This window comes from Mauremys mutica, chromosome 2 (assembly GCF_020497125.1).
Source record: "Mauremys mutica isolate MM-2020 ecotype Southern chromosome 2, ASM2049712v1, whole genome shotgun sequence".
Taxonomy (NCBI): Eukaryota; Metazoa; Chordata; order Testudines; family Geoemydidae; genus Mauremys; species Mauremys mutica.
In genome coordinates, this window is record NC_059073.1 from 209,454,325 (window position 1) to 209,479,815 (window position 25,491).

General features: G+C 41.0%; 1 long non-coding RNA gene across 1 annotated transcript in view; it reads right to left on the reverse strand.

The window, feature by feature from the left end:
• Positions 1 to 25,491, reverse strand: part of LOC123364673 — a 55,542-nt gene that overhangs the window by 15,605 nt on the left and 14,446 nt on the right. Inside the window, exon 2 of the long non-coding RNA XR_006577205.1 lies at positions 24,202 to 24,301. This is a non-coding gene — a long non-coding RNA (uncharacterized LOC123364673). The remainder of the gene's footprint in view (positions 1 to 24,201; positions 24,302 to 25,491) is intronic.

Here is a 25,491-nt window from a genome sequence, read left to right on the forward strand (position 1 = left end):
GTTGAGAGCGCCAGAAGCTCCCTATAAGTGTGGGGGCCACCAGTGCCTGGACCATGGCCCCGTGCCGCACCCCACCTCTTCCCCTGAGATCCCCATCCACCTGCCCCCTCCCCCAAGCCCTCTGCTCACTCCTCTCCACCCCCTCCCAGGGCTCCCCCGCTCTCTCCTCTCCGCTGTCTCCCTCTGCCCCTCCACCCAATGCTCGCTCCTCTCCACCCCTCCCCCAAATGTACCCTGCCCACTGCTTGCTCTTCTCCATCCCCTCCCCTGAGTCCCTTCCCACCTGCTGCTCACTCCTCTCTGCCCCTTACCCCAAACCTCCCGCCCACCACACACTCCTCCTTCCCGTCTCCTGAGCCCCCTCACCCACCATGCATTCCTTTCTGCCTCCTCATGCCTTAAGGGAGACCTTGGGGGAAGAGGTGGAGAGAGGGGGGTGCCTCAGGCGGAAGAGGCACAGTGCGGGCAGGGCCACGGGGTGGGGGGGAAGGCTGAGCGGGAGCGGGGCCTTCAGGCAGAGTGGGGGAGCACAGGCGGGGCAACAGTCCAGGCATTGGTGGCCTCCCGACTTCTCAGGAGCTTCTGGCAACAGAGCTCAGGAGCTTTGTGGGAGCGGAGTTGATCCCCATGATCAGCTTCCCCGCTGCGAAAAGCAGCCCCTGCCCCTGTGCCTGCCCAAGGCTTGCAGTATGGGGGTGGGAGGATGACAATGCTTCCCCCTGTCTCTCCACACTATGACCAGGTTACAAAGTGGGGGTGGGGCATGGCCCCCTGGCCACCCTTGGTTCCGGCATCCTTGGTCTGAATGTGAATTTGGGAGCCTAATTTTAAGCAGCCAGCTTAACAATTTTTTGCCCAAGCCTTAGAATTCCTCAGAGACCTGAAATGTTTATGATGGTTTGAAACATTCTGAAATAGGTTTCAAAAGCAGGAAAAATAATATTGGTCCAGAGATTTTACAATGTGAGTGGGAACAAATGGCAGTGCTATAAAGAAGAAAGCTACTGCTGCTGATTTGGAATAGTTATGCAGTATTTAGCATATATCACCCCTAAGGATGATTATCTTTCTGTCATGAGCATAAGACAGATAACTCATGAGCCAGTTTAATCTTTTCTCATAAGTATAAGGGAGGTAACACGATAGCTCTTCAGAGGTTTAATGTATTTATTCTATGGGAATGGATTTGGATGATGATGATGGTTGTTGTTGTTTACAAGGGACCAGTTTTTTGCCTGAAATCATGCAGGGATTTTGGCTAATGCAAAGTAGCGTTATGTGATCTCAACAGTTCTGTGTCTGTTTGCTGGGTTAAGCTTTTTTATTTTATTTGCATTATGTTTGCTACAATAAAACAACAATAATCCAGAGAAACCAGCTGAATATGGCAATGCATACAGATATGCATTTCCATAGTAGGCTTTACAGTGTGTGCACATGCCCTGGTGTTTTGTGTATATTTGTGGATGAAAACCACTCCACAAACAAAAATTGCTTGATATTACGGACCATTTTTTCCTATAGCTGAAATCACACTCATTTTTATGATAAAACACACACAAAATCGAGAGGCGGAAACCACAAAATATTATAGTTTGCATAAAACCTGCATTTTTCCCCTTTTTAAATTTAATAAATTATGCAGATTTCTTAAGGGTTCAGGGAAGCCATTTGCACACCCCCTATTCACATATGGAAAAACATTATATGCTCAGTAGTGCAACCTATGGGGGGAAATTGAATACTTTATAATCTTAAACAGTTCTTCAGTATATATATACATATACACACACACACACACGTGACTATGAAGCCACTATGATGGCTTTCTGGAGCTCTCCTAAATCCATGCACTAAGTGATTCATTTTGTGCAACCACAATGTAGCCGCCTGTTGGCAGACCAAACACTCATTAAATTCAACAGCTAACTCCCACAGTAGAGGTCAGATCAGGTCCATTGTCAGAGAAACTAGGAAGCCTGCATTTCAGATTTCATAGGAAGGCAGTGTTGCTAACATACAGGATTAATTGAACCTTTCAACTAATAATACGACTTAGCTTTTACAGGACTTTTTATCAAGAGATCACAAAGTGATTTACAAAGGAGGTCCGTATAATGACCTCCATTTTACAGATGGGGAAACTGAGACACAGAGCTGCAAAGTGATTTGCCCAAGATCACCCAGCAGATCAGTGGCAAGGGTGGGAATGGAACAGATATCTCCTGATTTCTAGTCCTATCCACTAGGCCACACTGTATCCCTTGTTACAAGAGTTGGCCAGACACAATTTTATACTGGCTTATAAATCCTTTTTGGGGACACTCATTTATGTTTAAGAATGACTTATTTCAGTTTACTTTAAACCTCTTCCCAACTGACATACACTAAACTGAATAATTCTGGTTTAAACCACAATAAAAGTATCCATACAATGATTTGCACAGGATTAACTAGATCAGTTTAAAACTACATTCAACTTTGCATGAAGACAAACCCACATGCTTTTATACCTCTTTTGGGGAATTTTGCAAACAAATTAAACTTTTGGCAAACCCTTTGCAGCTCACCTTTAGACAGGTTTCAGTGGAAGTTATAGCAATAGTATCTGGATCTTTGTGCACACCCGGAAGAAGATTAAGTTGTACACTACTAGCAAGTGCACAGGAATGTGAAAGTTAATTGATGAATTATAATTAATTGTTTTGTCCTACTGTCATGCTGTCTGAAGTGGCTCACGATCGTGAGTGCCAAACTCAGGGCAGAGTGTCAAGAAGCAGGCCAAAAAACCCCAACTGATTGTATAATCTATAATTAGATTTCAACAACCAAGTAGCAAGTATGAACTCCTCAAGCACTAGAACAGCCTTACCATGGAGTCACAGACAGCCCCTTTGGGTAGTCCTGTCTATCTTGCTTCCCAGGCAAGCATGTCTTTGTGATAGATGGTCACTTACACCAATAATCACATCATCATCATTCAGGTTACTCCCAGTCCCAAAGAACCTGTTACTTACACCAGGTCAATTGTACTCTAGATCTCTCAACAAAGACAATGCTTGTAGCCAATGGTTTATTAACTAGGAAAAAGAAATAAGAGAATTATTTACAGGATTAAAGCAGGTAAAGATACACACACAAATGAGATACAGTCTCAGGTTCCAAAAGATGATAGTAGCTGTTATTAATATGCATGCTTTATATGTCCCTTAGGGCTAACCCAGCTCAACAGCTGGGGGCTCCTTGCATATGCTTAGAAATCCTCACCCCTCAGAGTTCAAGAAGCAGAGGAATAATGTTTCTTCTGGGCAGGCATTTTTATTCCCTTCCCCCAGAGTTCAGACTGAGAGAACAAGTGTCAGTGCCTGTCTCCCCTTCATGTGACTGGGCAGGCAATCAACAAAGTGTTTGTCCTTTGATGTTACACAATAGCTTAATTTGTTTCAATAGACCCTCTTGTCTGCAGGCCCAGCACTTTACACTAATTAATGCTTCTTTCCTATTTTGAGAGACAAGGTGGGTGAAGTAATATCTTTTATTGGGCCAACTTCTGTTGGTGATAGAGACAAGCTTTCTAGGGGTATGGCTACACTTACAAATCTGCAGCGCTGGTAGTTGCAGCGCTGGTCATCCAGCTGTGCAGGGCCAGCGCTGGTGTGTGGCCACACTCACAGCTACCAGCGCTGCAGTGTGGCCACATTTGTAGCATTTGCAGCGCTGTTGGGAGTGATGAATTATGGGCAGCTATCCCAGCATTCAAGTGGCAGCAACGTGCTTTTCAAAAGAGGGGGGTGTGGGGCAGTGTGACAGGGACCGGGGGGGGGAGAGAGAGAGTGGATTTTTGGAACCGACACTGTGCAAAATCAGAAAATTTTCCCACCCCCTTACTGTTAACTGCAAACAACCTGCATCCAACATACTCCCCTCTGCCCCCTCCCCCCCGTTTCTCTCAAGCAAAGCAAACACTCAACCCCTGCAGGGGTTATCTCATTTCATTGTTGACAGTAGTTACAGATTAATGACAGCAAACAGGAGCTATAAGCAGCTCCCGGCACGGAGCCCGGAGCTCCGAATTGACAACAAAACAAAGAGAGGCTGCATAACAAAACAAAGGGAATAATTTAGTTAAAAGCATTCTGGGATACTCCTTATACCCTGGAGGCCAATAAAAGGGCTGGTGAGTGTCCACACTTGATGACCAGCGCTGCAGAACCAGCGCTGCAACCCTTATACCCCAAGCAGACCTGGGTGTACGGCCAGCGCTGCAAGTGTGGACAGGGTGTAATTGCAGCGCTGGAAAGCCTCTACCAGCGCTGCAACTTGCAAGTGTAGCCAAGCCCTAGATTACACAGAGCTCTTCTTCAGGTCTCGGAAAGGTACTCCGAGTGTTACAGCTAAATGCAAGGTGGAACAAATTGTCAAAATACATATTTCAAGGGACCATTCAAGGTGAAGTGGCCCATTAACACCCCTTCAGTCATAGGTGGGAAAGGCACCAGTAGGGGGGAAGGCAGCTGCAGAGCAGGAAGGAGTTGTTAGTGGGCTATAGATTGTTGTAATAAGACAGAAATCCAGTGTCTTTATTCAGTCCATGATTTTTAGTGTCTAGCAAAGTTATAAATTTAAGCTGCCAGGCTTGTCTTTTGAAAGTGTTGTGGAGGTTTCCTTTGAGGATGAGGACTGAGAGGTCAGATATAGCATGATTGTTTTTTGAAAAGTGTTCGCCCATGGGTGACATAGTATTTTTGTCTTTTCTCGTTTTCCTTTGTGAGGACAGTGATTTTTGTCTGGTTTCATCCACATAGTTATTACTGGGGCATTTAGTGCACTGGATGAGGTACACCATATGTGTAGGACCCATGGATCTTGAAAAGTGTGGTGTGGGTGGTATTGATCATTGTAGCAGTAGAGATATGTCTGCAGGTTTTTGCATCTGTTGTTCTGGTAGGGTCTGGTACCACTTTGAGTTGGTGTATCCTTGTCTAAGGGGAACTTGCCTCTGATGATGAGCTTGGAGAAGTTGGGGGTTGTTTGAAGGCCTGAAGAGGGAGTTCAGGAAAGATTTCTTTCATGGGGTCCTTTGTAGCATGGGGCATGGGTCACTGGCAGGTTTAAACTAGTGTAAATGTAACTTGCAGTCTTTAAATCATGATTTGAGGACTTCAGTAACTCAGCCAGAGGTTAGGGTCCTATTTACAGAGTGGCTGGATGAGGTTCGGTGGCCTGCAATGTGCAGGAGGTCAAATTAGATGATCATGATGGTCCTTTCTGGCCTTTGAGTCTATGAGTTTAAATAGTGAAACTTTTTCTGGAACAAAAGGTTCAAAAACTTTCAATATGAAATGTCAATATGTTTTATTTCATGTCAAGCTACTATTAAACAAAATCTGCCTGAGCTGCCACAGTGCCTCATGGGAGCTGTAGTTCAGGTGCCTCATGTCCCCATTCTTCTCTATTGGCCAAGATCCACAGTTTGACTACATCTTCCATGACCACAGAGCATCATGGAAATCTCATCAGAGCAGTTGGCCAGAGGGGAGATTGCAGTCCAGTCAGGGATCCCGGCCCATAGATGAGAATTGTGGCATGAGGCTCCTGAACTCCAGCTTACATGAGGCACTGTAGCACCTCACACATATGCAGTTTAATATTGAAGTGACCTGAAGTGAAATATGTTAAATCTTCTTGATGGCAAATTGAAAAATTTTTGGAAACTGCATTTTCCATTTAAAAAAATTACAACGGAAAATTACTGATCAGCTCCACTAAGTATATGCTGAAGTGCTTTCTTGAATTCAAATGCTTTCCTAAATCTGAACTTAAGTGAGTAGAAAAGTTACATGATTCTCAAAAGTGGCACTACGTGCATTGCAGATGACTTAAAATGTACCTACCAGATCATTTTGAGAGAGATTTCCTATAGAATTGAAATGACCAATAGAACATGCACAATCTCTCTAAAAGGTGGCACCATTTTTTTAAATGACTGATATACATTTCTCCTTTTCACTGCTGCTTGCTGCTTATCTGTCACACAACCCAAGCTCTTTGTTCTCATCATCCCCGTTATCCCCTCTGTTCTCCTTGACTGACACCTCTGTGCAAACATCATGTATGTTTCCTGGATCTATGTGAGAAAAGATCCCTGCTGTGCTGCTGCTGTATCTAATAGCCAACTGGGGGAGTAACAATGCCTAAAAATAATTGAAAATAAACTTTTATAGACTTTTTCAGAGTGACTTTGGAATGCAGTTCTTTACCCTTTGCAGTCACTGCTTTTTGGGTTTTTTTGTTTCCCCTTGGCATCTTGTCAACATCCCTGAGACATTCTCTTAAGTAAAGACCCAAGACTTCTGGAATTAGACTTCTCATTTGGTACTTCCTTATCTTTATTTCCACTAGACTCTGTCACTAAGATCTTATTCTCATTTTCTTTCCTAGATACTGGACAGCTATCTGTCTATCCTTCCCACAGAGTTCTTTCATCTGCACTCAGATAGAAGTGCCATGATGCTTGGTATCTCTGTATTTGACACTGGTAAATTCTCTCTTTTGTTCCACTTCTATTAGTTCCTGTCCTTCAATAAATTTGTCTCCACAAGGTGTTGTTCTAACTCTAATTTTGCTGGTTCTTGATGAATTAGTGAAGGAATTTCCTGTGAAAGACTCCGTCATTCACCATTGATGAGGAGGTGAAATTTGAAAGCTAGGCATCGGTAGATTCACAGTAAAGATCTGGTAACTTTGGAAAAATCTGTCTAGTGTGTTCCTTCTTATGCTTAATATGATTTCAACCAATAAGACTTCAGCATGCAAATAAACTGGAGAGGGTGGAGATGATTGGCTGAATTAAGGCTGTTTCCAGGGCAGTTAGTAGGTGATCTGACAGTAGAAGGCAAATGTTATATTGAACATAAGGGAAAGGTATACAGAAAGAGTTATCTCCAGGCTTTATTATTTATCTATCTAAGGGCTTGGCTACACTTACAAATTTGCAGCGCTGCAGCAGGGTGTGAAAACACACCCTCTCCAGCGCTGCAAATTGCGGCGCTGCAAAGTGCCAGTGTGGTCAAAGCCCCAGCGCTGGGAGCGCGGCTCCCAGCTCTGTACGTTATTCCCCACAGGGAGGTGGAGTACGGACAGCGCTGGGAGAGCTTTCTCCCAGCGCTGGCGCTTTGACTACACTTAGCGCTTCAAAGCGCTGCCGCGGCAGCGCTTTGAAGTGTAAGTGTAGCCAAAGCCTTAGGTACTTATGTGGCCCCATGAACGTAGTACGTGAGATCTACCAATTTTAATGTAGAGACATTACTTCACCCAGTAATCAGATAAATGCTATTATCTCAATTTTACAAATGGGGAATTGAAGCACAGAGAGCAGAGGTCACTTGCCCAAGGTCACGTAGGAAATTTATGGCAGCATAGAGGATTGACTCCAGATCTTTTGAGCACCAAGCTAGTGCCCTAACCACTGGACTATCCTTCCTCTGTACTGTAGTGCATTAGTCCCTTGAGCTATAATTGGGATTGGGGCACCTCTGTGCTGGGCACTGTTCATGTACATAATAAGTAACAGTCCCTGCCCTGAAGAGCTTACAATCAAAATAAATAATGTTACTAAAGGATGGGAGAAAGGAAGGATTATCTCCGTTATGCAGGGTGGCGAACTGGTTCCAGTACCTATTGTAATGGTGGGTGGTGGGAAAGGGAAAAAAGAAAAACATTCAGTGGAAAATAGGAGGAATTCCATAGCAGCACAGACTATACTGGGATGGGGTATTAATTCATTTTATTTGATAAACTAAAGCTACAGGCATCCTGGCTAGTTCCTGGAAGTTGGTTGCCTGAGAACTTGCAAATTTTAGTTCAGTGCAGATGCAGTGAAAACAAGAAGTTATAGATAAGATCTGTTCTTTGTTTGTACAGCACCTAGCACAAGGAGGTCCTGGTCCATGACCAGGGCTCTGAAGTGCTACTAGAATATCACTAATACTAATAAAATACCTATCCATGTGGTGCGTTAAATGGTTAATAAGAGGACTTGAGTAGGAGAGGACAGGTAAAAGTTGGCCTGTCAGAAGGGTGAGTTAGACAACCTCTCTCTGGTAGAGCTGATTGAAAAATGGGCAAAGAAAAATCACTATTGTTGAGATTTCCAACCTTTTGAAATGTTCTAAACAGCTTTTACTGATTGGTTTGCTTTTGATTTGTTTTTTAAATTAAAGTTAAATTTAAATTACCATTTAGTTGTGGCTGAACTAGTATTCAAATGTGAGATATTAAACTGGAAGCATTTGCTCACAAAAATCTATTTAAGTGCCAGTTGCCAAAAGTCAATCTGGTTTTGTACAGTATGTGAATTTGAGCTGAATATTTTCTTTGGTTGTAACTACTTTCAGCCAATGAGAAGACACTTTTTTTTCTGGTCCCGTGTTATACTGAGACATTCAGAACATCTCTCAGACTTCTTTTGTTTTAGTCTCTTTTTATAGTTCCATTCAATTTGGTTTCCTAGTAATATAATTAGAAGCCTTTGAATAAAAAATAGCATTAAAAGGGGATAATTTTCTAAATTCTGAGAGAAAAAGAATGATGTTTTCACAGAATTTAGGAAATTATTGCTTTCAAAAAGTAGATTACTGAAACTACTTTGATTGAGTGACAGTTCTGTATTGTATAGCTAGATCTTTCTGAACCCTGCAGTTGAAAAGGCTGTTTAGTGTTTGAAACAACCAGTGTCTTTTTCAGAATTTTAAGCAGTGAGGTTTTTTTTTGTTTGTTTGTTTGTTTCTGTCCAACAGACAGATTACAAAGTATTAAAAAGTATAAGTTGTTTAAAAGGTCGTCATCTCCAATTAATCAAGGGAGATGAAAGTTCTCTATCTGTCAATCCCTACTCCACCTCTTAAAAAGAGACATCAGCCAAACTCAACTTTTATACAAAATTAATAATTTTCTAAGGAATATGTGGCTTAGCATTAAGGGTGAAATTTGCCACTTTGCCAAAAGTTATCAGAAGGTTTAAATGGGACTTACATAGTTAAGTTCCTTTGTATTGGCCTGAGGCACAGAGGACACCTTCATCCTAAATTGAAGATGTATGTTGTAGGTGAGCTGCAAGGTTTGAAGCTTCAGTTTGGTTTAATAATACGATGATGACAAAGAAGAGTTAGTAGTTAATGGTCCAGATCCCTCAGGCCTTCCCTCTTTTGATCAAATAAAATCAAACATTCTTTGAACCAAAATGTCCCAGATGTATGTGTGACAGTGGCAGAACAGATGCCAGCTCATGCCAAAGGCCTGGGCCTTGCTGAACACTGACACATGCAGAGCTGCAAACCAGTCTGGGTCACCTGTGTGTTAGTATTGTTAAAATAGATATTAAAATGTATAAGAATTTGTTTAGTGTTTAGACATCCATAAATAGCTTGTAGGATGCTGTATGTATTAGTCTCACTTTTCTGTACCCTATGTTATAAGTGATAGCAAAATGTTTGCATTGTAAGCCTCCATAATTGTGTAACTCATCAAACAGGAAACATCCCTCACAATGATGCCATAGCTGCTTGCCTTAAATATTTACAAGACAATGGACAACCCTCAGATATCCACCCAAAACACATTGACAAACTCATCCGTTTCATCCTCACTCATAACAACTTTACATTTAGCAACAAACAAACACTTTATCCAAACCATAGGAACAGCTATGGGTACTAGGATGGCTCCCCAATATGCTAACCTCTTCATGAGCCACCTAGAAGAAGAATTTCTGGACAAATGCACCACAAAACCAATGATACAGCTGAGATACAATGATGATACTTTTATCCTCTGGACAGATGACTTAAACACTATCATGGATTTCCAGGACATCTTCAACAACTAGCACCCATCCATTAAACTCTTTCTGGAATACTCCCACCCTAGCTGCAGAGGAAGGCAGAACCCCCCAGGTCTCTGCCAATCTGACCTGGGGGAAAATTCCTTCTCAACCCCAAATATAGCGATCAGTTAGACCCTGAGTATGTGAGCAAGACCCAGGGAAAGAATTATCTCTAGTAACTCAGAGTCCTCCCCATCTAGTATCCCATCACCAGCCATTGGAGATATTTGCTACTAACATTTTGACTTTTTGTCCAGATTTGGGATGAAAACAAAATATCAGAATTTCCCACAGGATAGAAATTCTGATGTTAATACTTCCACTTTAAAATTGTGATTAAGTCCCATTGACTTCTAGGGGTACTTAAGCATGTGCACAAGTGGTTTCTGGAATCAGATCCATACACCCTATCTTTCTTCATATTTGGTATTACACCAAACTGAAATGAATACTGAGAGATTTAAAAGGCAGTCTCAGATTCTTTTCTATTTAGTTACTTGCATCAATACTACCTCCATACCTTTTACTGCACCATTGTCACTGACTGAATCAAGGCAAATGATGCCAAATGAAATTCAACACTCAAAACTTTGGATGCTCATCTAGACCTTATTCAAATGATCTGAACATCTTTCTTATACAAAAGTGGTCTAGAATTTGGAACAGGCTTTGCAGAGTGTCGTTTTTGGGGCACCAAGTGTCACATTTACCCCTGTAATTTACAGAGGAAAATTAAACTAATTTAAATTAGGTATAAAATGATATCAAGAGAACCCACACAGTTGATTTCAAGTATAGAAAAGCCCTTATATTTTGTTCAGGGAGTTCCCAAGTGAGGATGGTGTTCAGAACAAACCAGAAAGAGAATAAATAGTGTCAAATATTTTGAGCAGCATGATTTTGTATAACTGGTGAATCTATGCAGTTCTCAAACTAATATATTAATGTGACTGTTACAATGAATGCATTATTCACCCAAATTTCCTTCTTCCTGGTGATGGCCACTCCGTCCCCCCCCCACACCCTTTTTCCTTTGGCACAGTGAAAGGGTTGGGACAGAATTGCTCCTCCCAACAGTGACCCCAATATCATTTTCACCCCACAACCTTTGGTTCCACACCACTTATTCCTGCAAGTTGGATCTGCCCAACAGCTGTCGCCAACACTCCCTGCAGCTAGTGTGATAAAATGCTAAAATGTTAGCAAATGCTTCCTTGTACAGTTTTGCCCCTGGTAGTCTCCTCTGATATTATTATATGTAATTTCATGCTTTATAGCAGAATTTTCTACCCTAGTCTCTCTTCTCAGGTGGTGGACACATTGCTTAAGGGCATGTCTACACTACAATCTTAAATCAACTTAGGTTGGGCAATTTACACTGCAGTAATTACTGCTTCCCCTGGCTCAAGAGAGAGCCTCTCCACCCCCAAAGGATACCTGAAAGAAACTGGAACAAAGGATAGTAACCACAGGGGTGAGTGATTGGTGGACCCAAACTAGAAGAAGGCTAGTCTGTAAAAGAAGCTTACTGGAACATCTCAGAGGGTGAGATTTAATCTGTAATCACTTTCTTACTGTATTAGCTTATTTTATTTTGTTTGGTAATTCACTTTGTTCTGTCTGTTATTACTTGAAACCACTTAAATCCTACTTTTTGTATTTAATAAAATCACTTTTACTTATTAATTAACCCAGAGTACGTATTAATGCTGAGGAGGAGGGGGCGGCAAACAGCTGTGCATCTCTCTTTATCAGTGTTATAGAGGGCAAACAATTTGAGTTTACCCTGTATAAGCTTTATACAGGATAAAACAGATTTATTTGGAGTTTGGACCCCATTGGGAGTTGGGCATCTGAGTGTCGGAGACAGGAACACTTCTTAAGCTGTTTTCAGTTAAGCCAGCAGTTTTGGAGGGACGTTGTTCAGACCTGGGTCTGTGTTTGGAGCAGGCTAGCATGTCTAGCTCAAACCAGGCAGGGCGCTGAAGTCCCAAGCTGCCAGGGAAAACTGGCTCAGAGGTAGTCTCAGCACATTAGTTGGCATTTCCCAAGGGGTTTTCTGTGATCCAACCCATCACAAATATGATACTAGGTACTGGAGGTTGCAACACCGTAGGAGATTTCCCCCTTGTTTCCATGACTTGCGGTAACAGCACTAGGCCACAACAACTCCCCCTTCCACTTCTATCCTCTTTAACCACAAAGCAAATGTTCGCAAGTGGGCAGAGCGAAAGGAGAAGCAAGCTGGAGACTCATAGTCAGTGGAAGGGGAAAACTAAAAGCTGACTGGAGCTCAGGATAGCAGCTTCAGTATGATTAATATGTATGTGCAACATTTAATGTTTGTGCACTAGTGGCACATAAGGAAAATTCACATGACAGGAAGATCAGGCAGGACACTGGCCCTGGCTGGGCAGCCCTCTTCTTCCTCCCACTTCCTTCCTCACCACCTAATTTTCTTTTTTCACCTTGCTCTCATTGCTCTTTTAAAATGTGGTTACTCCAACAGCTACTTTGAGTTAACTCATTTCAAATTATGAATGACAAAATACCTCATTGGTGGTTACAAATACAGTTCAATGGAAATGTTAAGGGTACGTCTTTCCCTTTCATGTAATAGTCAGAAACAAATTAGTTCAAAAAGTTTGCATTATGGGTATCACCAAACATTTGGAATACTGGATATATTGGTATCATGATTTTAACCAAATCCTTTTCAGTTCCTGGGTGGAGCAGGCACTTCAGAAAAGGATTTTAGCCTTCATAAGCCTATTTGCTTAATACACAAGCATTAGGACACTAATGAAAATGAGGTTTGGGGGCTGATTTGGATTAAAATTGGCAGCAAATTGTGGTTTTGGCAGGGAGGGTTGTTCAAGGTAGCTTTGAGCTTCTGCATATTTTATAGGACTGGAAAGTTGTCATTCCAAACAGGGATTTAGCAAAGGATTGAAAAAAAATTAAAATAAATTGCATTCAGTCTGAAAACCTTTGGTAAGAGTGGCAAAAACACCCCGCAAAAGAGCTCTCTTAAACCTCTTAAAGTGTCACCATCTGAATGCTGCTTCAAATTATTGCATCCAGGAGCTAGTGTACGGTTAATAGAAATTGACACTCAAATGCTCTGCTGAAGCACTATTAAGGTAGAGTACTAATGAAGTTAATTACCTTTGCAAAGTGGGAGGCACTTTTGAGTGGACTCAATGACCCACTGAAGAATATATCTATTGTGGAACTGATTTTAAAACAGAGATATAATTGGGAAAAAATGGGCTGTATGTTTAAAAAAAAGATTTTTTATTTTTTAAAAAGTATGCCCTCCAATAATAGATTGGTCCAGGAGATTAAAGATTGTATGATTGCACATCATATGGATAATTACATATGTGTGCATATGTATATTGCCTGTGTATGTGCAGGCATGCACGTGTGCTCCCTGGAAATGTAGCATACCATCCTTTCTAAAGGACTCCAAACTGAAAAAGCAAATATTTATACCTTCCATATATTCCCAGCATGTTAAAGAAAACTGTCATGGTTTGAACTGACTAGATATTAATAGCAACCTCTATTAGTCACCTACTGCAAAGGGATGTCATCACTTTTCCTCCACCCTCTGCCGGGGCTGAATCCATTTCCTCCTACTTCCTGCCTTGGTGGCTGTGTTTTTCTCACTTGTAAAAGCAGTTTCTGAAGGTAATGGATATAATCACCCTTCTTGTTTTGTCACTCACATGTTACACTCTGCAGTTGCACTGAAGTGGCTGCATGAAGAGTACTACCTTAGCCTACCAGATAGCATATATACAGTATGTGGTGGTCAGGAGACATGTGTCTACACTAGTACTTTGGTCAGTATAACTTATGTCGCTTAGGCATAACATGCAGGCCATGTAAAAATAGTCATTGCTTTATACTGTACCATATACAAAACTATGGGACAAATTTGGGAGTCACATTGGTACCCTTTGCTTCTTCATTTAGATAGTCCATCCAGTTATTTTACCGTTGATTTTTCTATTGCAATAGGAAGAATCCCAAGAAAGATGATAATGGAATCTGCCTATATTATATATTACACACACACACACCACAGCAACACTTCCAGCCCTACATTTAGTGCTGTTAAGTAGGAGCCTGAAACTCTAGCCAATCTTGCATAAAAAGTTAGAAATGTCGTACTCTTTAAAATCAATTTACCACTGTGCTTACCATGGTCTCTGGAGATACACATTAGGCCAGACCCGGGGAAGGAAACACTGTTTCTCTGCTTATCATTAGCAATGTTTTTCAGATTTTAACAAAGTAAGGGCTAAGTTCTGCAACCCATACTCACTGCACACGCGCACACACAACGAATGGAATGGAGCTCTGAAGTAACGTAATGAAGTATGTCTCTTTGGGGTGAGGGACCTGTTTAATCTCCTAGGTCCATCATTAGGGGTTGGCTGGCTCTCAACATACCACTTGCAGTCAAAGATATAAGCTTTTTCTTTGCCAGAACTAAACGAGCTAATAATTGGACTAACATGGCTAAAATAAGGCATTAAAATGATCTATGGGGGAACAACCTCAATGTTAATGAAAAAATTATATTAATTAGATAAGTTATTTAAGTTACAAACTTGTTTGCGCCTTTACTGAATATTAAGGCATAGTGACAAATATGTTATAGCCAGGATGCTTGGAAATATAACACATATGTTTAGCAAAGTATGTTACAAAATGTTAAAGCTAATCAAAGAAATTCCAGAAGCTTTCTGCTTGTAGCTCCCAAGGACAAGCAAATCTCAAGAAGACAAACCATGTAAACATCATTGGAAGAAACTTGATTCTGAAAGGATTGCAGGGTTGTTTTATCAGAGCAATAAATCTACAGGTAAAGTGGAGCTATACCAAACCCTCCCCAACCCCTCCATTTTCAAAGGGCAGGTCTACTCTATTGCTTAAGTCGATCTAACTTACATCACTCAGGGGTGTGAAAAAGACACACACACACACACCCTGAGTGATGAAAGTTACAACGACCTAAGTACTGTCCACACCGGTGCTGTGTCAGTAGGAGATGCTCTCCTGCCAACACAACTTCTGCCTCTCGCTGAGGTGGAGTAATTATGCTGATGGGAGAGCACTTTCCTGTCTGCACAGAGCATCTTCACCAGACATGCTACGGCAGCACAGCTACTTCAGTTCAGCTGTGCCAATATAGCGCTGCTAGTGTAGACCAGCCCAAAGAAAAACTTGAGTTTAAATCCACACATCAAATTTTAGAAATATCCTTACAGAAATTGATTTCTTTTGCAAACACTAAAATCTTCATTCTCAAATCTGGAGAACAGTTATGGTCGGAAATGTTTCACAGAAGATACTGGTTATTTCCAACATATGTTTCCACTTAAAGGTGAAACCTTTGTTGTTTCTCAAATGCTTAAGATGGCATAAGATTCCTTTATTGCCTATCTGAAAATATTTTGTATCTAAATGCAAGCCTCTCTATAATAACTGTCTGATATTGTTACATGAGTAGTAAGCTGTTTTATGTGCAAATATAGCAAGATCATTTGATGCTAGAGTAATTATGTAAGAAATCATTTAAGTTAAATTATTCCAGAAATTGTCGTGCAGTCAACAACTTAAACTAAAGACTTTAAGAGTTATTTAATCTAAAAGACTGTTTAAAGAACTAAAAACTCTTACATAAAGAACAGTGTTTGGACTTTTTGAAAACAGAAGTTCATTTCCTGTCAAACTCTAATCAAAGTAAAAAAAAAAAAATTCAGAAAATGGTCTCAATAAAAAGACAGAGTTAAAACTAATTTGAAAAAGGTATCTGAATCCTTCCTGCCAAGAGAAGAACAAAGGCAGTTAAAGGAATGTTGCATATTCCTTAAAGAGACTGCACATTCAGGGGCTGAAAGTGTCACCTATGCTGACCCCAAAGACAAGGAGCCAATGAAAGAGTGATACCAACAACCTGCATCTAAACAAACATGAAAGAAGTGTGTTTTCCTATAATATCATGAAAATAAGAAGGGTACAAAAGACTCTAAAAGTTAGCTCACACTCACATACCTCTGCTACTCTGCTGAGACTGCAAGTACTACAGCTCTCATCCCGCCCATCTCTATGAGCATGCTGCCACAGACATAAGAAAAATAGAGAAGACTCAAGGAGAAACCAACTGAAGTAAATCTCCACAAAACTTTAGCATGGATTGGTGAGAAGAAGTTAATTAAAACACTGCAAAAGGATTAGATTTAAAACTCCTGTTAGGATTTTGTTGGAATATTGAAATACTGTTGTGACTTAAAAGACTAACAGCTTCTCCTGTTTATCACTAAGTGGTTAGACCCCCCATGAATTCCTGAATAGGAGACAGGGGCTAAACATTGGTAAAACAGAGAAATAGTGGGATTTCATTGGATTTAAAATTCCTAATATTGATTAATTGGCCTGCCTCAAAACAGCTCCTTAAATGGCTTCTTCTAAGTAACTGATTTAAATATTGTCTTCGGTTTCTTGGGATGTAAATATTGCTTTTTTGGTCAACTCTAAACTATCTGGTTATTTATTAATAACTGGTCCATCTACGCTAAACTCTCATGAGTGTAATCTCTGTTAAAAGGTCTCCACACAGAGATGTTCAGAAGAGATTGTAATGGACGTAACCAGTTTATCACTTGTGTTCTGTAATTTGTGTTTAATTTTTTCTATTTCCTTTAATGTTCAAATAGCCTTGCTTGGTCTTGATCATGGTGTCCTCTAAGATATGTAAAGGATTCCATCTGACTAAATAGTGGGAGCCACACCCCTGAATTGGCAGTACAAGAAACAATTAGGAAGGGCTGGCCTATCACTTCCTGCTTCTCTAAACTGACTGTTTTTAGGAATTTTTAAATAAAATTGGTGTACAGCAATTTAAAACTACCCCCTTTTAGCATCACAGATCACAATGGGCTTCTTTCTTAAAGGTGTATAGGTAATGGCACTCTTCATTGTACTGTACAACATTTTTGCCTCAAATGTCTTATCTGTCTCTTCCAAAAATGACTATTACCCAAAAATGTTGACAGTAGGAAGGAAAAGAGTGTTACTTAGCCAAGACATATGGCTGTGTCTATTATTAGTGTTTAGCATTTATACAATGCCATCAATGTGCATGGCATTTTACATATGAAAACAAGCTTGTAACATGCATGCGATTTGAGTAAGACATTCCACAGCACAAGGTTATAACCAAAGGGTGGAGTGTAGATAAGGGTTACAACAGTGAAATTTCATGAGATGTGTTATTGTTTCGCAGGGCTTGGTCATGACCCCTGCTGTGTGCCTGTGCTGTGGAGTACTGAGTTACTTATACCCCTTTTATTCCCTTGCATGGGCTACCCATTTTGCTGGGTAAAGGCAAGACACTGCTCTTGAAAGGAAAAGATTGGTGAACAACCAACCAAGCAGAAATGGCAGATCAAAGGGGATGAATGGGGAATCAACAAAAGATGAGAAGTAGGCTGGGATAGCCTTAGAAGTAAGATGAGAAAGAAGAGTTTGAATTAATAGCTTCATAGATTCCAAGGCTAGAAGGGACCATTGTGATCATCTAGTCTGATCTTCTGTATACCACAAACCATAAAACTCCCCCAAAATAATTCCTAGAGAAGACCTTTTAGAAAAACATCCAATCTTGATATTAAAATTGTCAGTGATGGAGAATCCACCATGACACTTGGTAATTTGTTCCAATGGTTAATTATTCTCATTGTTAAGAATTTATGCCTTCTTTTCCGGGAACAGCGAACTGGGAGCTGCGGACAGTCAACATCAAGAAAATGTCTGCAGCCCACAGATTACCCTGATGGGCCACATGCACCTCGTGGGCCCCAGGTTGCCCACCACTGGTCTAGCTTCTACTTACAGGCATTGGATTGTGTTATACCTTTCTCTGCTACATTGAAGGGCCTATTATTAAATATTTGTTATATAGACTGTAATCAAGTTACCCCATAACCTGCTCTTTGTTTAAGCTAAATAGATTGAGCTTTTTGAGTCTATTACTATAAAACATGTTTTCTAATCCTTTAATCATTCTTGGAGCTCTTCTCTTAATCCTTTCCAATTTAAATTCTTCTTGAATTGTGGACACCAGAATTGGACACAGTATTCCAGCAGCGGTCACACCAGTACAAAAAAAAAAAAAAACAGAGCTAAAACAACCTCTCTTCTCTTACTCAAGATTCCTCTGTGTACGCAGCCAAGAATTGCATTTGCCCTTTCGGCCACAGCATCATACTGGGTGATCGTGTTCAGTTGATCATTCACCAGGACCAGGGGCGGCTCTAGAAAATAGGCTGCCCCAAGCAGCCGTGCGCAGCGCCGCCCCTTCCCCGGTCCCGCGGCGGGTCCCCTCTTCCCGCGGCACCTGTTGAGCTCCCGCAGGCATGCCTGCGGCAGGTCAACCGGAGCCCGGGACCAGCGGACCTGCCGCAGGCGTGCCTGCGGGAGCTCAGCCGGAGCCGCGGGAAGAGGGGACCCGCCGCAGTCATGCCTGCGGCAGGTCCGCTCCTCCCGGGCTCCGGTTGACCTGCCGCAGGCACGCCTGCGGGAGCTCAGCCGGAGCCAAATGCCGCCCCCCAGGGAAAGGGCCGCCCCACGCGCCTGCTTGGCGCGCTGGGGTCTAGAGCCGGCCCTGACCAGGACCCCCAATTTTTTTTCAGTCACTGCTTCCCAGGAGTGAATCCCCCGTCCTCCAAATATCACCTACATTCTCTGTTCCTAGATGTATACATTTATATTTAGCCATATAGCACATATTGTTTGCTTGGGTCCAGGTTATCAAGCAATCCATATCACTCTCTATCCTCTTCATTATTTACCACTTCCCCTGGTTTTTGTGTCATCGGTAAACTTCATTAGTGAGGATTTTATGTTTTCTTCCAGGTCATTAATAAAAATGTTAAATAGCATAGAGCCAAGAACCAATCCCTGCAGAACCCAACTAGAAACACACCCATTCAGTAATAATTCCCCATTTACAATTATATTTTGAGACCTATCAGTTAACCAGCTTTTAATACATTTAATGTGCCATGTTCATTTTATATTTTAGTTTTTTTAATCTAAATGTCATGCAGTACCAAGTCAAATTCCTTGAAGTCTAAATATATTATATCAACACTATTATCTTTATCAAACTTGTAATCTCATCATAAAAGAATACCAAGTTAGTTTGACAGGATCTATTTTCCATAAACCCATATTGATTGGCATTAATGATATTATCCTTCTTTAATACTTGATTAATCATGTCCTGTATCAGCCGCTCCATGTTTGATTGCAGACTGACAGATCTATAATTACACCGATTATTCCTTTACCCTTTTTAAATATTGCCAGAATATTAGCTTTCTTTTCTAGTCTTCTGTAACTTCCCTAGTGTTCCAAGACACATTGACAATCAACATTAAATGGACCAGCAAGCTCCTTAGCCAACTCTTTTAAACATTTTTGATGCAAGTTATCCGGACCTGCTGATTTAAAAATGTCCAACTTTAGTAGCTGCTGTTTAACAGCCTCCTAAAATACTAGTGGAATGGAAAGAATGTTATATGCTATGACTGCATCATCTTTTTTTCCCCCCAAATACAGAACAAAAATATTCATTGAACACATCTGTGTTTTCTGCATTGTTATTGATTATTCTATCTTTCCGTCTAGTAATGGAAAGTAATAGAAATATGCAAGGACAAAATAAATCAAAGCAGGGAGACTCAGGTAGGGGGTGACAGTCAGATTGGCAGGTGAGTAGAAAAACTTAAAAAGCAGGATGTTGAATGGATTTGAGGCCTGCAATAGGAGAATTAGGAGGATATACAGCAGATGGTAGCCATTATGGCCGGATTAAGGCTGTACTGGCATTGGTGCTGGAACTAGGAGTACTGCGCCTCCTCCCCCCCTCACTTGACGTGGTTTCCATTATATGCAGGGTTTACAGTTCGGTTCAATGGCATTCAGCATCCCCACTATAAAAATTGTCCCAGCACCCCTGATTATGGGGCTACAGGCACACCATGACATGGAGTCCCCATGGCCCTGCCACCCACTTGAGTGATGTTTCTAGGCTCCCTCCCTTGTAGCAAGGGTTCCCCTTCCCTTGGGAGCAGTGGGGCAAGTAAGAGGGGTCCTTTCTCCCTCCCAGAGTGGCAGGACAACAGCAGTGAGGCCCTCCAACATTTAATCTGGATATAATCATAGATATATCAGCTGAGTTGAGCCAAGCCCACTGTACTCTTCTCCTACCACATGCAGAATCCTCTATGGGGCAGGTGCTGGCAGGGCCCTAGCCCCTAGAGCAATGGATGCAGTGGTTGGCTTAAAAAAAAATCTAGGCTATCTGAAATAAGGTCAAGGAGGGAAGGATAGGGCCAAGAACTGCAGAGAAATCCACTGGAGATGATACACTTGAGAACCTGGAGATCAGAGAGGATTGTACGGTGGGGGAATAGAGGGGAAGAGTGAGCAATGTTGGTGGCGAGCAAAGAGAGGAAACTGCGACACTAAAAGATCTGCAGGAGATTAAATAGAGGCAGCAGGTTGGTGAGTTTGCCCAGACCTGAAGGTGAAAGGAGATGGTAAGGGAAAGAAATTGGAAGAGAACCAATGTGAGGAAAGCAGAGGCCACAAAGGGAAGAGGCTGTTGGACTAGTAATAGCTGAACAGCTGGAGCAACTACTCCTAGTAGGGACAGAGAAATGTTGGGGGCAAGCAGACCTGGCCATTCCCCAGGTGCCCCTGTGGAAGTACAGCAATGTCTGATAGGTGGTTTCCAGAAAGACAGCTTCCACATACAGAAATCCCACTGGTCTGTGCATTCTCATGTGATTTTCTAATTTGGAGTGGGGGCAGAGAAAGAAAATTGTTGATCAGAAAAAAACCTGTGGCTATCAGTAGTATTTGACCAGAGCAGCAGTGATCTGTATGAAAATACTGGACTTGCTGCAAAAACTGTGAGCATGTGCAGGGTCTGAAATAAGGCACTTTCATCACAGAGAGTCTAATCAACAGCTCTCTTTAGAGACTGGTTTGATGGGAGAAATTAACTCCATAAAAAGGTTTTAGTAAACAAACACATGGTAAAATAATTATGTTCCATCACTCCATAGAGCACATTGTAGCAAAACCTGTTCCAGAGACAACTAGATGGTTTCACTAATTTTATGGACCAAATAAAAGTATTTAAAAACTCTCCCACTATTCAAATACAGAAAGAAGTAAGCTGCTGGTGGGCAGGGGATCTTGTAACTGTAAGATATAAAAAAAAATATATAGAACTTAAATATTGTTAAGATTCCACTGGATCCTGTCAGTGTGGTTTAATTAACAATAACTATCCACCCCCTGTTTTGCTGCTAATGTAATCTCAGAAGCATCACACTAATTCCACTTACAGATTTTATGGTAACATTTTAAATTAAAATGCCCTGAGTACACTTAACTACACATTCAATGTGGATTTAATAAGGTGGTTATATGTTCATTAAGTAGCAATTGATTATTAACTCTTCAGTGTCCCACCAATGTGTACATTCAGCAAAGCTATGCTTGCACTGTCCTAAAGACAACAACATACTTCATGACCTGGCTCTTTAACACATCAAGCTATAAAACAGCTTGTTCCTTCAGTGCACACTATGAGACCAATCCGGCTCCCATTAGGGTAAATGGTAAAGTTCCACTGACTTCAATGTTAGCAGAATTGAGATCTATTAATGGCTTGCAGTGAGGGATAGAACCAGAGTAGACTGGGAAAATGCATTGTCTTAGAAAACATTAACTAACAAGAGAGGTAACATTTTCTCCCATTTTAACCAGCTCTAATTAACATGCAAGAGTTGCTGTCTAATCTAGGCTATGGGTAGGATTTCCAAAGGTGTCTAAATGGTTTAGGAACATAAATCCATTTGAAAAAAAAAATCAATGATACCTAAGCTGAATAGGGGAAAGTTTTCAAAACACAGATGACAGGTGTCTATCTGCCATTTGTGCTTCTCCAAAACTCCTCCTTAAATTATTTGGAAATGCCACCATATGTCTTTTTTCAACCACAGTTTGAGCCAACCATTTTACTGTGGGGAGTAATTGTCTTGATAGCATTATTCTGTATTTCTTTTACTTCATGATTATAGCGTCAGATTCCCATATCTTGGGGTGGTGTATGGAATGGACTTCCATTTTTAACAGCCCCTTACAAGTCTTCTTCCTTGGGCAAGAATCAATATGGGAGAATTTACGTTTCTTAAATCCCTCAAATTTGCATCTCCCAACCTCATTCGTGGTCAGCCTTACGCTCTACTTCCTTTAGCCTCACCTCTATAAGCCTTCTATGAAAGTGTATATTCTTTTGTATGTTGGACACGGGTCACCATTGCAGTCATCATGTTCACAACTGGTGTAAGACTGCAACTTTCCTAGATTGTCTAAGCATCTCCTTTTTTGTGACAAAAATCAATATCATTGCCATCTTCATAAAGTGTTGGCAGGTCATTCGTTTCCATTTTATAGGAGGCGTGCATGGCTTTGGTTTTATCAACATTGATATTAAGTCCCATAGATTTTGTAGTGTTTTGCAGCTCTCCCAAATTATCTGTAGTTGTTCAGTAGTCTCTCCAAGTAAGGCAATGTCACATGTTTGAGGTTCTCTAAACAGGAATCTTTGTATTTCACAAATCCTATTTTGGCCTTCATCAGCTTTGTTATCAGATAATCTACTCAATCATTAAATAATTTAGGTCAGAGAATGCATTCCTGAGTCCACTGAAAGCCAGTCTGTAATACAATCATTGACCCTCACATAGCTAAATGAACTGCGGTATGGTTCTTCTACTAGGCACACTAAGCTCTTGGGTACCCCATACTGGTGTAGCAGTATCCATAGTGCTGATTGATAGTCCTCTCTTTTTTGTTTTAAATACTTTGTGATCTGAGGTTTAAAACATTTGGTTAACTTTTTTCCTCCCTTATTACTCCTATGTGCCTCCTTTTAATGTCTTGCCTCCTGCCAGTACTGGGCGTGGGTGTGCCAAAATACATTGAGATAATCTGTTCTCCTAGAAATCTAGTGTGAAAGCCTGTTCTTGGGAGGTTTCCAATTCAGTTGTAAAGACTCAAGGATTGGATAGTTCAGGTAGCATTTTAACTTGGATGTATTTTTACTGATTATCTGAACCAAACCTCCAAACTGCTTCATTCATTACCACTACTTTGGGGCAGTCTTATAAATGAAACCATGGTTTGAGAGAAAAAACATTTGAGTGCAGTCCCAAATCAAATTAACATGAGCACTGGAAGCCTGATCATTTTAGAGAGTGTAATCTGAACAGATATTTATGTTGCAGATATAGTTTACTGCACAAGGTGAAATTTTGTATGAGTCTAAACTTAAATAATTTAATGCAAACGCCCACCATGCTGTGAGACTACTAAAAACTTATCATCTAACCTTAACCCAAATAATTAGTAACAAGAAGAAAAATGATCATACTAATAGGAAAATACAGAAAACTTCTAATGCTACCCAAACACAAAAGAGCTACTGTCTATTCCCAAGTCATGAAATGTGCAGAAAGCAGGGTGGGAGTGGGAAAGCTTCTGTAACAGCTAATTGAGCAAGTCCCCAATGAACTACATAAGATCAAATCTTATTGATTGCTGATTAACAGTGTGGCAGAATGAATTTTTGTCTTGTCCAAAAACAGCCAGAAAGAACTGTTTCTTCACTGAGTGACACACATAATGATTTATAGGAATGCTGCTGCTGGCTACTTTTCCACATTTATTGGCTCAGACACAGAGACCATGCATCTGCATGCCTGAACTTTGGGCCAATCATCCTGCTAGTTGCTTCCATGCAACTGATGGGACAGTTAGGCCCCTCAAGTTTGTATTTTTGACTACATCCCCAGTTATTTTCACTTATTCAGTGCAATTCCCTTGTGCATTTGCGATTCCTTTACTTAAAGGAGAGCTCAGTTTATAATGGTTTCAGTGTGGGAAGACGACCTTTTGTGAGTTAAGTGTAGCATGTGCTTTTTCTTTAAAATCTTTCTACCACTAGTACTTCCCATCCTCAATGACAAGCCCTCACCTTTCCATTAAACAACCAAAGAGTTGTGCATACTCAAACATGATACAGTCAGAACAGGGTATCCAAAATTTATCTATTCATATGAGTTTTTTGCAGTGTTGTTGTAGTTGTGTTGGTTCCAGGATATTAGAGACACAAGATGGGACCAATTTGGTCCAATAAAAGATATTATCTCACCCACCTTGTCTCTACTCCTATGAGCTCCATTATGCTGCATGCTCATCTGTTCAATCACTTGCATTTAAGATTGTTGTTAGAACTCTCGGTTCCTCATTCTGATGCTGAATAGAAAAATGAAAATGCCAAAAACTTACCATTTGTACTGTGGTAGCACTCAAAGATCTGAAACGGGATTGGGGTCCCATTATGCTAGTTGCTATGGAAAGACATTCTTTGAAGATCTTACACTCTACTGTATTGTATACAACAACTGGTAATCTACTTATGTTATTGTTTTGTAAACTCTCAATTACAGATTGGCCCAAAATAAATCCTTGAGCTTTGGGAAGTTTAGATTGAGATTCAGGTCTGAGTTTCATGGCTACTTCTTCTCTCCATTATGGAACAAGCCAAAACCCCAGCCCCCAAGTTTCAAACTTTGTGGGCTATCGCTAATCTAAATAAAGAAAATAGAAAACTGAACGGGCAGTGCCCTGGTTTCAAATGCTAAATCCAATGCAAAACTATCATCAACAAACCATTTTAAATATATAGCATCCAAACAAGTTCAATGATACTTAGTTTGCCATTCCTGCATTGGTACTTCCACCCTCCCCTTTCTTCTGGAAAAAGAAAATATTTTCCAGGTAATCTGACCGAAGAGACTGGTAACTTTTTATTTCGTATAATGTGGACGTGCTGTACCAGCCAAATGACCCTCTTTGTGTCACCCTTCAATGAACTTGGCATTAGTTATAAAATTCAGGTTACACTTTCCTTCTATTAAAAACATTTTTCCACTCTCCGTGTCACATCAGACAAACTCAGACTGATATTGCCAGTGTGTCTAGTCTGTTATATATAGTAAGTGGCATCTATAAACACTCACCTGGTCATCCTTTCCTTACATCCCTGTCAAAGAGGAGACATAAGCTACTCTCTGGATTCCACAGAGCGGATAGACATGGGCACAGCCTCTCCCACCTAACTAGGGCCCTGATTCATCAAAGCACTTAAGCACATGCTTAACTTTAAGTCCTACTGAAATTGCTTAAGGATCTGACCCTGTGCCCACTGAAATCAACAGTAAAGTTCCCATTGAACTCAGTGGTACAGGATGAGATCCTCAGCTGGGGTAAATTATCATAGCTCCTATTACTTCAATGGAGCTAAAACAATTTACACAAGTTGCTTAATGTGGGCCTGGCTTGACATAAGTAGCATGCCTCATTTTTAGTGGGCATCATTGGGAAGGTGAATGGAAGGTTAAGTTGTAAACAAGGGCTTGACAAGCAGTATGCTGGAGTCAGGA